This window comes from Balaenoptera ricei, chromosome 2 (assembly GCF_028023285.1).
Source record: "Balaenoptera ricei isolate mBalRic1 chromosome 2, mBalRic1.hap2, whole genome shotgun sequence".
NCBI classification, from domain to species: Eukaryota; Metazoa; Chordata; class Mammalia; order Artiodactyla; family Balaenopteridae; genus Balaenoptera; species Balaenoptera ricei.
The window spans coordinates 153,662,692-153,675,660 of record NC_082640.1 but is presented as its reverse complement, the minus strand read 5'-3'; the positions used below and the strand labels follow the sequence as shown (position 1 = coordinate 153,675,660).

At 36.7% G+C, this 12,969-nt stretch overlaps 1 protein-coding gene across 4 annotated transcripts in view; it reads right to left on the bottom strand.

Annotated features, from left to right (window-relative positions):
* PALS1 (protein associated with LIN7 1, MAGUK p55 family member) overlaps window positions 1–12,969 on the bottom strand; it is a 102,792-nt gene that overhangs the window by 67,864 nt on the left and 21,959 nt on the right. For 2 of the 4 annotated variants that reach the window (XM_059914471.1, XM_059914473.1), the window contains exon 2: window positions 4,630–4,707. The exons of the other annotated variants lie outside the window; for them this stretch is intronic. The gene's annotated coding sequence lies outside the window, so the exon portion shown is untranslated. The remainder of the gene's footprint in view (window positions 1–4,629; window positions 4,708–12,969) is intronic. 4 annotated transcript variants of the gene reach the window in all.

The window sequence follows — 12,969 nt, the reverse complement described above, 5'->3', positions numbered from 1 at the left end:
CATTAAAATGAGAGTTATTAGAATTATGTTAGACAGGGGCTTCCCTGGTGGCGCAGTGGTTAAGAATCCGCCTGCCAACACAGGGGACACGGGTTCGAGCCCTGGTCCCTGGTCTGGGAAGATCCCACATGCCCACGGAGCAACTAAGCCAGTGTGCCACAACTACTGAGTCTGCACTCTAGAGCCCATGAGCCACAACTACTGAGCCTGCGTGCTGCAACTACTGAAGCTCGTGAGCCTAGAGCCCATGCTCCGCAACAAGAGAATCCACGCAGTGAGAAACCTGTGCACCGCAACAAAGAGTAGCCCCCGCACGCAGCAACCAGAGGAAGCCCGTGCGCAGCAACAAAGACCCAACGCAGCCAAAAATAAAACAAATAAATGAATTTAAATATTAAAAAAATTATGTTAGATAATTCTTGTTTTATAATATTGATTATATGCAAATGCAAATTTATCTTATTTAATATTTTCATTACAAGTAAGCAGAAATTTATGTAGGAGTTACTGTAGTGCTATGTTTAATTTTAATTTTAAAAATTTAGGAGTATACATACTTCCAGAAAATTAAAACTCTCAACTTTCTCTATTTACAACATTTAAGGGATATTAAAAATCAAATTTAATCATGAGTATTTTTTATTTATATATATGCTAGTCTACAAAAATTATGATCTGAAATGAAAACTTAGCTTAAAAATGATAAGCTTGTGTCCATATTCACTGTACTAAATCATGGGGGTGGAAATTACAATCATGCAAGAGAAACTAGGCCAGGTGATCTCAGTCAGAGTTCTCATGCTTGGACTATAACCATGCTTGTCTATCTGGATCTAGGCTTTTACCCTCAGAAAAATTTCTGCAACCTGATATTAATTCACTTAAATCTCCATTTTGGTCATCTCCCTTAGAGTGTTCATAGTCCACTGGGAGAGACAGCAAAGAAAATGAATGATTATTCTTCCCAGTTGATTTCTCCTCATTAGATTCTAAAGTTGTTAAAAACGGGTCATTTATGTCTTATTTTTATACCTTCCCTGTACTTAACACAATACATGTCATATAGGAAACGTCCATTAAGTATTTGTTCAACTGAACTTAGAAACGTTATAAATTCAGAAGATGGGCTCTAAAATTTAGCCTGTGACAAAGTCATAGCAAACCCTCAAAACATAAGGACGCATTTCTTCCAGCAGTATTTCAAAAAACAACTAAAAATTAGCCAGATAGAACAGCCTGTTCCAGGCAGAGGGAAACACAAGACCAAAAGGAAGGAAGAGCGTGAGAATATGGCACTTGCAGAAGGTAGAATGGAATGCAAAATGGCTGGATGGGACGATGGGAGCATGTCATACATGAATAATGATAAAACTAGAAAGGCAAGCAGGGGGCCAGATGGAGAAGAGTAACAGATGAAAACTTTGACCTTTATCCTGAAAGTAGTAAGAATCATCATAGGATTTAAAGCAGGGACTAACATGATCACACTCACTTTAAGAGAAATATCACTCTGGGAGAAGACTAGAGGATAGACTGAAGGGTGGCAATGAGACCAGTTTGAGGGCAACTGTAAGAAATGGGGTCCTGGGCTTCCCTGGTGGCGCAGTGGTTGAGAATCCGCCTGCCAATGCAGGGGACACGGGTTCGAGCCCTGGTCTGGGAAGATTCCACAGGCCGCGGAGCAACTAAGCACGTGCACCACACTACTGAGCCTGCGCTCTAGAGCCCACGAGCCACAACTACTGAAGCCCATGTGCCTAGAGCCCGTGCTCCACAAGGAAGAGTAGCCCCCGCTCGCCGCAACTAGAGAAAACCAGCACGCAGCAACGAAGATCCAATGCAGCCAGAAAAAAAAAAAAAGAAAGAAAGAAAGAATTGGGGTCCTGAACTAATTTTAGATAGTGAGAATGAAGAAAAGTTATATTAAAGAAGCATGTAGGTTACAGAATTCCTAAAACTTGGTGTCCATATTTCATACAGCAGAGCAAAAAGAAGAGAAGGAAGTAGTAACAGTAGAAGAAGTAGTAGTAGTAGTGGGTAACAACAACTACAACATTTACTGAGCACATAATTCTACGCCAGACACTACTGCAAGCACTTCACACAGTAGTCACTCATTTAATCCTCACTAAAACTCTAAAAGTAGGTCCAAATATGCCTGTTTTATAAATGAGGAATGGGGATTGAAGTAGGCCATGAAGACAGGATGAAGGAAAAAGAAAGAGGCCATATGAACTAAAGACAGAAAAATAAAAGGTATGGGAAAAGTACAAACAAGGCTAGTTGAACTATAGCAGTCAGTTTGTATAAGAGAATACTGGCTAGAAAATTTGACTGGGTCCAACTTATGAAAGGTCTTAAATATAAGTCCTTAATCTCAAGGCAGTAAGAAAACCGTCAAAGATTTAGAAAAAAGGGGTGATCTGAACATAAATTTAGTTGAGCACTTACCCCTGGCTAGGTACTAGGGCTACAGAGACAGGATCCCTGCCCATTAGTTTATCTACCAAAATGTCTCACAGAGATCTAGAAATTAATGTGTCCATAATTAAACTCATATTTCCCTTTAATCCCCTCTATTCTCCTTGATCCTTTTCCTCCATTCTCAATTCTAATCAATGCCACTATATCTACCCAGTTACCCAAGACCGCACAATGTTTAAGAGTACAGGCTCCAGAGAACCAGACTGCCTAGGATCTAATCCTTGCCTGTTTTCCTTTTAAGTCTCAGCTCAAATACATCCTCCTCTGGATTTCCACAATTTCCCAAACTGGATATGTGCCTCCTCTGAAATCCCACAATCCCTATCACATCTCTGATCAAACTCAACTACAGCTATTTGTATCTGTGTCTGTCTGCCCCACCAGACTAGAAACGCTTGGAAGTCAGGAACCATGCCGACCCATCTCTGGATCCGTGACACTGCCTAGTATAAGACCAAGCAAACTGGAGGCTTCAGAATATGAACCCAGGCAGTGTGACTTCATGGCCACTATCTTTGGGTCACTAGGTGGACAGCAATGTCATTAACTAAGATGGAGAATTCAAGAGAAGGAGAATTAGATAGAAGGGGAGATAAATTAAAGGGTATTACAGGTTTAGTTTTAGACACAATTTCAAGGTGATTATACGTCATACAGGTAAATGATCTAATCAGCAGGGATCTGTCTTATTGATCTCTATAGCCCTGATAACTAGTTAAGGGATAAACGCCTAATTAACCATATGAGCAAATTACTCCTGTGTTCAGAACAGCTGATGGCTTTCATATTGCCTAGAGAATAGAGTCCAAACTCACAAGGTAAATCCAAACTTTCTAACTGTATCTTTTACTACTTTCCTGTACAAGCCTTCTAAGTTAGCTTCCTCATTTGTGCCTGCCTATCCCATATCTTTCTCTTCCTGCCCAAATGTCTTACGAACTAAGAAATAAGAACTGCTTCTCCTTTCATCTTCTGCTTTCAAGATCTACCACAAATCACTATTCCTTCAAGAAATTTTTCCAGATCACCCCAGTTAAATAATGATCTCACCATACCAACACTCCGAAAGACTTCATAATGCTCACAAGTTAATTCATGAGGTCCATGACAGATTCCTCCAGAATCAAAGAAACATTATGCTGTGTCCCACGGTTTTAGCATTAAAGATCATTATAATTTTTAAACAGGCAAACCATGAATATTCTAGCTCATTTATGTAGTCATCACATAACAATAAACAATGAAAGAGAACCAGTCCAAAGGAATTACTCTGTCACTCTCGGGGAAAAAACCCTACAGTCCTTTGTTTGACAATTTGGAGGCTGGTAAATGACTGAACTAGAGAATTACCTCCTTATATGTAAATAAAAGACTGACTTATGCAGATAATATAGTTACAAGCCGCTGGCCCTAAGAGTATTCCTCTCATCTCAATCCTCTAATTATAAATAAATAGTTTTAAAAATGCCTCAAAGGCCCACATTTCAAATCCTAATCAAAGTCCCAGCTTATACCCACCACCCCCAAGGAAAAAAAAAAGAAAGAAAAATTTTAAAAACAAAGCAAAACTCTTTACACATTCCACAAAAGAAGAAAATGAATTTTCAGGCTTGCAGGCCAAAGCTATTTCAATGCTAACTTTGAACTAGTCGGAGAGAAAGGACTCTGCTTATGGGAACTGAATATAGAAGAAGGGGGTAAAAAGAAGCTAAATAAGCTTCAATAAGTACAAATGATTGAGATTGGGGGGCCTGAAATAGCCTGAGGGATATAGGCCCACTGAAAACTCCACACCAAGAAACAAAACCATTTGTGTGAGAGCTGGGAAACATGAACTGTTAGCAGGAAGACCAGTTTCTATATAATCAGTATCCTAACTTTTAGGCAAAGGGAAATGTAAAACATATACTTCATATGCATAAACACAGTCGGTCTACACTAGCATTTAGAGCTCTAGATTTTTTTTTCAATTCATCCTTCCTCCCCTTCTCCCAGGAGTAATGCCCTTTGACCAGCAGCTGGTAAGTCTCATTTTAAGTGATCAGCATTCCTCTGACATTCTAAGAAGTTGCACTATTTGTTTCCATAGAAACAGCTTTGTCAGCTAACACAAAATTCAGGCCAAGAATAGTGAAAAGAACTTACATTATGCAAATTGGAAAGTCCTTGTCTACTATCCTTAGTTCTCTGATTTTTCACAGAACTCAGACTAACTTTCTTACTCTGTAAAACAGAAAAGAGACAATTAATCAAGTGTAAAAGTCTGTAGTGTCTTTTAGAGGGAGGGAATGGGAGAGAAAAGTTAATTCAATATGATATCCAATTCTGTTTGCAGATGACTAGGATTTCTCAGTATAAAGCAATAAAAATATACACACACCCATCTCTAATGAACATCAATTAAAATCAGTATAAATTACCTGAAGTCAATGATGAGAAAGAGGTAAACATAACTGGTTTAAAAGCTTTTAAAAAAAAGCACAAGACCCTTTTGTAGATTATTTTTAATGACTTTTTTTTTTATCTCTAGGTTAGGCTCAAACAAAAATGCAGTTTTTGGTTTTTTTCTTTGTTTTAACTACAACTTCTGGATCCATTTTAAACCTTATAAATAGTTTCATAAAGCCAAGAAAATGAGAAGTTTAGGATCCAAAAAGATTCAAAAAGAATCTGACAGACAAGAACCACAGTTAATTCAGAGGGGGGAAAGTTGATGCTACATTGAAGACCAAGATAGAAGAGGATCCTGTCCTAATGGGAGATTACATTCTGATATGGTAAAAGATAATAAAAAGCAAATACACAGTAAGATGAATTCAGAGAAAGAATTATAAAGAAAGTAAAACAGGGTTATACAATAGACAGTGATGTTTGGAAGGGGCAACATTAGATAAGATGGTCAGGGAAGGCCTATTTTAGGAGCTGATATTTAAGCTGAGACTTGAATGATAAAAAAAAAAAAAAAGAAGTCAGTTGTGGGAAGATCCAGAAATAAAGGGTTCCGGATTGAGGGAACAGAAAGTACATTTTTACATGGATGTCACCAGAATCTCAATTTCAATATATCCCAAACTGACCTCAACTTCTTCCCTACTATTGTTAATTATAGCACTATCTCCAAGATCTTCCCCAAGCCTTATTATCCAATCAGTTGCAAAAAGATCTGTTGATACCACAAGGTTTTTAGGATCCACTGAAAAAGTGGCAGAATAGCCACCCCAGAATATGCCACTAAAAGATACTGTTAAGAAAATGAAAAGGCAAGCTATAAAAAGGGAGAAATATTTGCAAAATACTTATATTCACTATAAATACTCTTACAACTCAATAAGTCAAATAATACAATTGTTAAAAAGAGGCAAGAAATTTGACCACCAAAGATATACAAATGGCAAAAAAAAACATTTGGAAAGATATTCAACACCATTAATCATTAGGAAAAATGCTAATTAAAACCACAATGAGATACCAGCATAAGGAAAGACAGAAATCTATGGAATAGAATTAAGAGACCAGAAATAAACTCTAACATTTACAGGCAATTGATTATCAACAAGGGTGCCAAGACAATTAAATGGGAAAAAAACAGTCTCTTAAATGGTGCCAGGACAACTAGATATCCAGAAATCCACATGCAAAAGAATTAGGTTGCACTCTTACCGCACACCATATACAAAAATTAACTCAAAATGAATCAAAAACACACATGTAAGAATTCTATAAAACTCTTAGAAGAAAACATAGGCATAAATCTTCATGACCCTTGATTACGCAATGGTTTCTTAAGACAGGACATCAAAAGCACAAGCAACAAAAGGAAAACAGATAAATTAGACATGATCAAAACTTAAAACCTTGTGCTTCAAAGGACACCATCAAGAAAGTGAAGAGGCAATGCACACAATGGGAGAAAATGTTTGCAAATCATTTATCTGATGGGGGACTTGTGTGTAGAATATGTAACAAACCCTTACAACTCTATAATAAAAAGACAAATAGTCTGATTTTAAAGTGGGAAGAGGATCCGAATAGACAGTTCTCCAAAGAAAATATACAAATGGCTTTATTAAATAGGTGCATAAAAAGATATTCAACATTATTAGCCATCAGAGAAAAACAAATCAAAACCATGAGACACCACAACACCCACTAGGATGGCTAGAATCAAAAAGACAAGTGCTGATAAGGATACGGAGAAACTGAAACTCTCATACACTTCTGTTGGGAATGTCAAATGGTGCAGCCACACTGTAAAATAGTCTGGCAATTCCTCAAAAGGCTAAACACAGAGCAATTCCACTCCTAGGTATACAACCAAGAGAAATGAAATATATGTCCAAACAAAAACCTTGTACAAAAATGTTTACAGCAGCATTATTAATACCAAAAGTGGGGAAAAAAAAAATCCAAATGTCCATCAACCGATAAATAACATGTTGTATATCCAAAATGAAATATTATTGGGCAATAAAAAGAAAATACTGATACATGCTACAACATTGACGAACTTTAAAAACAGAATTGAAAGAAGCCAGTCACAAAGGACCACATACTGTAAAATTCCAGTTATGAAATATCCAGAATAGGCAAATCTAGAGAGACAGAAAGTAAATTAGTGATTGCCTAGAGCTGATGGGGTGGGGTGTGGGGATTATGGCTAAGGGGGGTACACGTTTCTTTTGAGAGGTGATGAAAAGACTCTAAAATTGATTGTGGTAATGGTCGCACAGTTTTGAATATACTAAAAGTTACTGAATTGTACACTTGAAATGGATGAATTGTACATGGTATGTGAATTATAACTCAATAAGGCTGTTAAAAAACACAATGAAGGGCTTCCTTGGTGGCGCAGCGGTTGAGAATCTGCCTGCCAATGCAGGGGACACGGGTTCGAGCCCTGGTCTGGGAAGATCCCACATGCCGCGGAGCAACTAGGCCCGTGAGCCACAACTACTGAGCCTGCACGTCTGGAGCCTGTGCTCCGCAACAAGAGAGGCCGCAATAGTGAGAGGCCTACGCACCGCGATGAAGAGCGGCCCCCGCTTGCCGCAACTAGAGAAAGCCCTCGCACAGAAACGGAGACCCAACACAGCCAAAAATAAATAAATAAATAAATAATAAAAATAAAGGAATTCCTTTAAAAAACCAAAAACACAAAAAAACCCACAATGAAATACCATTACAAACACAGTAAAATGGCTAAAATTTAAAAGACTGACAATACTAAGCTTTGGAGAGGATGTGGAGAAACTGAAACCCTAATACGGGTGAGAACATGAAATGGTAGTCAGTTTGACAGTTTCTTAAAAAGTTAAACATACACTTATGATATAACCCACTGATTCCATATGAGAAATAAATACATATTTTTATTTATAAAAAAACACAAAGATTTATATGGAATATTCATAGAAGCATTATTAATAATGATAGCTTAAAATTGGACACTATCCAAACGTCCTTCAGCTGGTGAATGGATAAATAAAAAAACGGAATACTATTCAGTAATAAAAAAAAACGAACTACTGATATATGCAACAACATGGGTGGCCTCAAAAACATAATGCCAGACACAGGAGTGCATACTGTATGATTTCCATTTGTATGAAATTTCTAGGAAAGGCAAAATTAGTGCTGTTAGAGAAAGCAGTTTGGTGGTTTCCTGGAGCTGGGGATGGGAGCAGAAACTAGCTACAAAAGGAGACAAGGGAATTTTTTTACAGGATGGAAGTGTAATGAAACTAGATTTCAGTGATATCTACACGATATAAATTTAATGAAACTCAAACTGTACCTGTAAAACATGTGAATTTTATGGAATGTAAATTATACCTCGATAAAGTTGTTTTCAAAATTCATCAAATTGAACACTTAAAATTACTGAATTTTAATGTAAGTTACACCTACTGAGCTGATTTTAAATTACACATTTAAAATTGCATCTTATTACATGTAAATTATAGCTCAACAAAACCAATTTTAAAAAACCAAGTTGTATACTGACATCACATACAAAAAAAACCTATTTACTCAATAAATGTTTAACTCAAAGCAAAAACTGTAGTTTCCAACAATGAACGCCCCACACATCATCTTCACAGAGAAGAAATTTAGCTATATCTAAAACTAAGTAAATACAAGTCAAAACTCAAATAGAGTTGACCCTTGAACTACACGGGTATAGGGACGCCAACCCTCTGTGCAGTGGAAAATGTATAACCTACAGGCAGTTCTCCGTATAGGTGATTCCTGCATATCCGCAGTTCTGCATTCATGGATTCAACCAACCATGAATCCTGTAATACTACAGTATTTACTACTGAAAAAAATCCACCTGTATGTGGATCTGCACAGTTCAAACCCATGTTGTTCAAGCGTCAACTGTATTTGGGCTAGTCATGAAAAGTACTAGCTCAGAAATTACTAGTGACAACAATTTAAGCAAAAACATATAAACTCACCAAAGATTTAATTGAAAAAGTAGTTTTTTCAATTATTCCTTATGGCGAACTAAACATTATATTTTTAAAATAAAAAATAATATATTTGAAGTAAACTGAATTCAATAGGTAACAATGTAAATTTTTTTAAGCTGCAAAACAGATTTATACAACTGACAAACCAAGCCCCTTAACTTAAGAAAAAGACCAAATGCAAATGTCCTGGGTTTATTTTTTAATGGAACATTCTGACAAGTCCTATAATAATGGCATTTCTAAAATTCTACTTAGTTTATGGTTTAGGTTTCAGATAAACGTACCTTTATTTATCATCCAGATAACTGCATTCCAAAGAAGCCACTGCTATCCTCACAGCTTTAAAACTATTGATATATTTAGAACGTACTATGTCAGATAAATTTGTATAGAATGGGAGCAAAATTCCTTCATTTGAAAAAAAATCCTCAAAGTAGAAATCAAATGAGTAAATATTTCAAAGGGAAGTAGGGGTAACATATAACTTAAAGCCATATAAGTCATCTGCTCTCACAGACAAAAAAAAAGAATGGTATGATTCCTGCTCAATGTAACTGGATATCAATAAGGCAATGTCAATAGCTTAGAAGACACATCTTTCTCAGAGGAAAACTTTCAGAGACTTAGCAGCTTTGAACATAACTGGCAAGAGTTGTATATAAAACATATCTGCAACAGAAAGATTTAATTTTCAAGTTCCTATTCTCACCCTGTAATTTTAGGCTATACGATTGCCTTGAGACAAAAATAAAAATAAGACAACATGGAAAAAATGGCTGGAAAAATAATGCTGCATTTATCATTTGTTAAACATCTATATCCTAAAATATTCATTTACTAAAGTTTATCAAACATTTATTTATAAATATCACCTTGACTCTTTTTAAAACATTTTTGAATTACAGTGGCTCTCCATCAAGGGTGATTTTGCCTTCCACCTGTCCCCACCAGGAGAATTTTGACAATGTCTAGACATATTTTTTATTGTCAGGACTGGGCTGAGGGGTGCTACTGGCATCTACTTAGCAGAGGCCAGAAATGTTGCTAAACATGCACAGGATAGTGTCCCCACCCCCAAAGAATTATCCAGTCCAAAATATGTCAGTAATGCCAAAGTTGAGAGACCCTGAGTTAAACCAAGCAATCACTAACCCAAAATTGAGGCATTCACTCATTCAGTAATTTTCAATAAGCTTCTCACACTTCCAAGACAAAACTTTAAACAGTCAAACTCCCTTGCTAATAACCACTTAGATTATTTTCACTGATTGTTAGATTATTTTCACTGATTGTGTTTCAACTCTTTTTCAAGTACAGTACTGTTGGTTTCCAAATAAACTGAGGCTGAGAGATGCTTAAATATCATCTAGTGTTTTTCAAAATGTTCAAGAAAGGATTTATTTCAAGAGTCATCTTGGCAGTGGATGGAAAGAGCAGAAGCTCATTTTTGTCATTCTTTTTAAGGTTCACGGAATAAAAGTTCTGCTAACTTAAATGTTTAAATAATAAAACCTTTAATCTCATGAATTACTCTCACTTTACAAATCATAAAGTAAGGTCCAGAAAAATTTAAGTCACTTGACAAAGTGGCAGAGCTCAATAAATCTAGAAATTCAACAAGGTAACGATCGCCAACAGAATAGCAACAGAGTAAATGGAATAAAAACTATTGCCAAATAAATTGCCCTGTATTGCATACCAGAACCTGAGTGGGAAAGCAAATACAATTTCAATAACATATCCCAGCATATGATACACTCCCCCCCACCCCACACCGGCATCAAATGATTACCATCTGGCCAGAGACTAAACATGCATATAAAATGATATTTACATTAAGAGTGGCGCAAACAAGACTAAAAAAGTGTTTAGACAAAACATTTAATGGTCAAGCTAGTATTATTTACTGATTCTCTCTGTGTCCTGAACATTGGGTTACCAAACTTTATACAGTTAATCCTCAAACAGTTCTACAAGTTTAAGTACTACTGTTATCCCCAATGACAAAAGGGAAGACAGATTTAAAGAAGCAAAGTATTTTGCCCAAAGAGCACCTCAACATAAATATTCAACAGCTGTAAGGTGCACTTTTACGCATATGGTTTCAAGTCCTTTGTATCATATAATCCTTACAACATCCTTATGTGGTATTTTACAGAGGACAAAAGTAGAACGATTATTTAAATGGTTTTGAGTAGCAGTGATGGTGATAGCGGTTAGTATTAATTGAAGTAAAAGCAGTAGCACTTCTTGCCAGGCAGGGTGCCAAAAATTTCACATATATTATTCACATTCAATCCTTCCAACTCCTCAAAGTTATCCTCAAGTTTACAGATGTGGAAAACTAGTATGAAGAGGTTAAGTTGCTTCCCAAGGTCATAAATCTAAATGACAGAGCCAAGACTCATACCAAGTCTGTATGACTTCAGAATAGAAGCTCTTCATTCCTGCTATTACTTTTATCTAGTCTTATCCAATACGAAGAGGAAAGAAAGAAAACTTCTATTGATTATTCTCAGTTTAGCGTTTTGAACCTTCCTTCACTTTGTCCATAGAGAGTCTCTCTTTTAACCAATGAACTTCTATGAAAAACATACTTGCAGATCCAAATACCTAATAGCCCCCTCTTGCTTTTTTATGCCTAAAACTTAGCTTTGGCCATAATTATTCCCAGGGACCGATGGGACTACATAATGAACAATCATGCACCATTTTCCTTTACAAATCTGTATAGTATCCTGTTACAGTAGTACCTTGCAATATTAAGAACTGTTGGAGGGGACTTCCCTGGTGGCGCAGTGGCTAAGAATCCGCCTGCCAATACAGGGGACACAGGTTCGATCCCTGGTCTGGGAAGATCCCACATGCCGCGGAGCAACTAAGCCAGTGCGCCACAACTACTGAAGCCCGCGCACCTAGAGCCCGTGCTCCGCAACAAGAGAAGCCACAGCAACGAGAAGCCCGTGCACTGCAACGAATAGTAGCTCCCACTCCCCGCAACTAGAGAGAGCCCGTGCGCAGCAATGAAGACCCAACGCAGCCAAAAATAAATATAAATAAAATAAATAAATTTAAAAAAAAACTGTTGGAGGAACAAGAAATCATTTTGTTAACCAGATAATAAGCTCCCTATATATTATGTAATATTCTGCAGTGAAAAGTATTTTTTTTTTCAATTCAGTGGGAAAATTCTCCATTTGCTTATATCAAACACAAAATTGAAGATATGGTGGTCTTTGGAGATATTCAAGACCACACACTCATAGTAGGAATTGGTTAAAAGCCAAACAGTATCAAAGATATCAAATGGTTGGTTACTTGAACCGCCCCATTATCACCTTCAACAACTTGGTAATGAAAGATTAAATGTATCCAAAAGGTTAAGTAAAGCTTCTGAAAAAGGCACTAAGACAAAAGGTAATTTACAACATTTTCAAACTGACTAGAAATGGATTTTTAAACTTGTGGGATAAAATTACTTGCAATATGGCTTTTCAGTAATATTGCTACCAATCAAGGATATATATGGCCTAGTTGGAGAGCAAGAACAGTCTCTGATAAGGAACAGAGCCAGTGTAAGAGATAGAAGATAAAGCCAGAACTGACTCTAAATGCAAGCTAAATTGTTTGAATTTTCTCCTGCAAGCAATGGGAGACTATGGGTTTCTGAGTTTTAAAAGAATCAAAAAAAGGTTTTTTAGAAAGTTAAATCTTCTCTACACTGTAACCAGAGTTGACTAGGGAAAATGTAAGTAGAGAAGCCAATAGAGACAATGTTTTAATACTTATGCATGGGAGGATAAAGGAAATAGGAGAAGAAAGGAAAAGGGATAATTTCAAACAATGCTGATAACAAAGGATGATTTGACAGGCTTCGGAGACCAGGAACCAAATACAATTCTAAAATACTGAGCATGACAATTGAACCTGGCAGAAATTATGGGACCTTAAAATAGGAAAATTCAGAGAATAAAGTTTCTCTCCCTGGAAGGGAGAGAGCAAGGAGGGG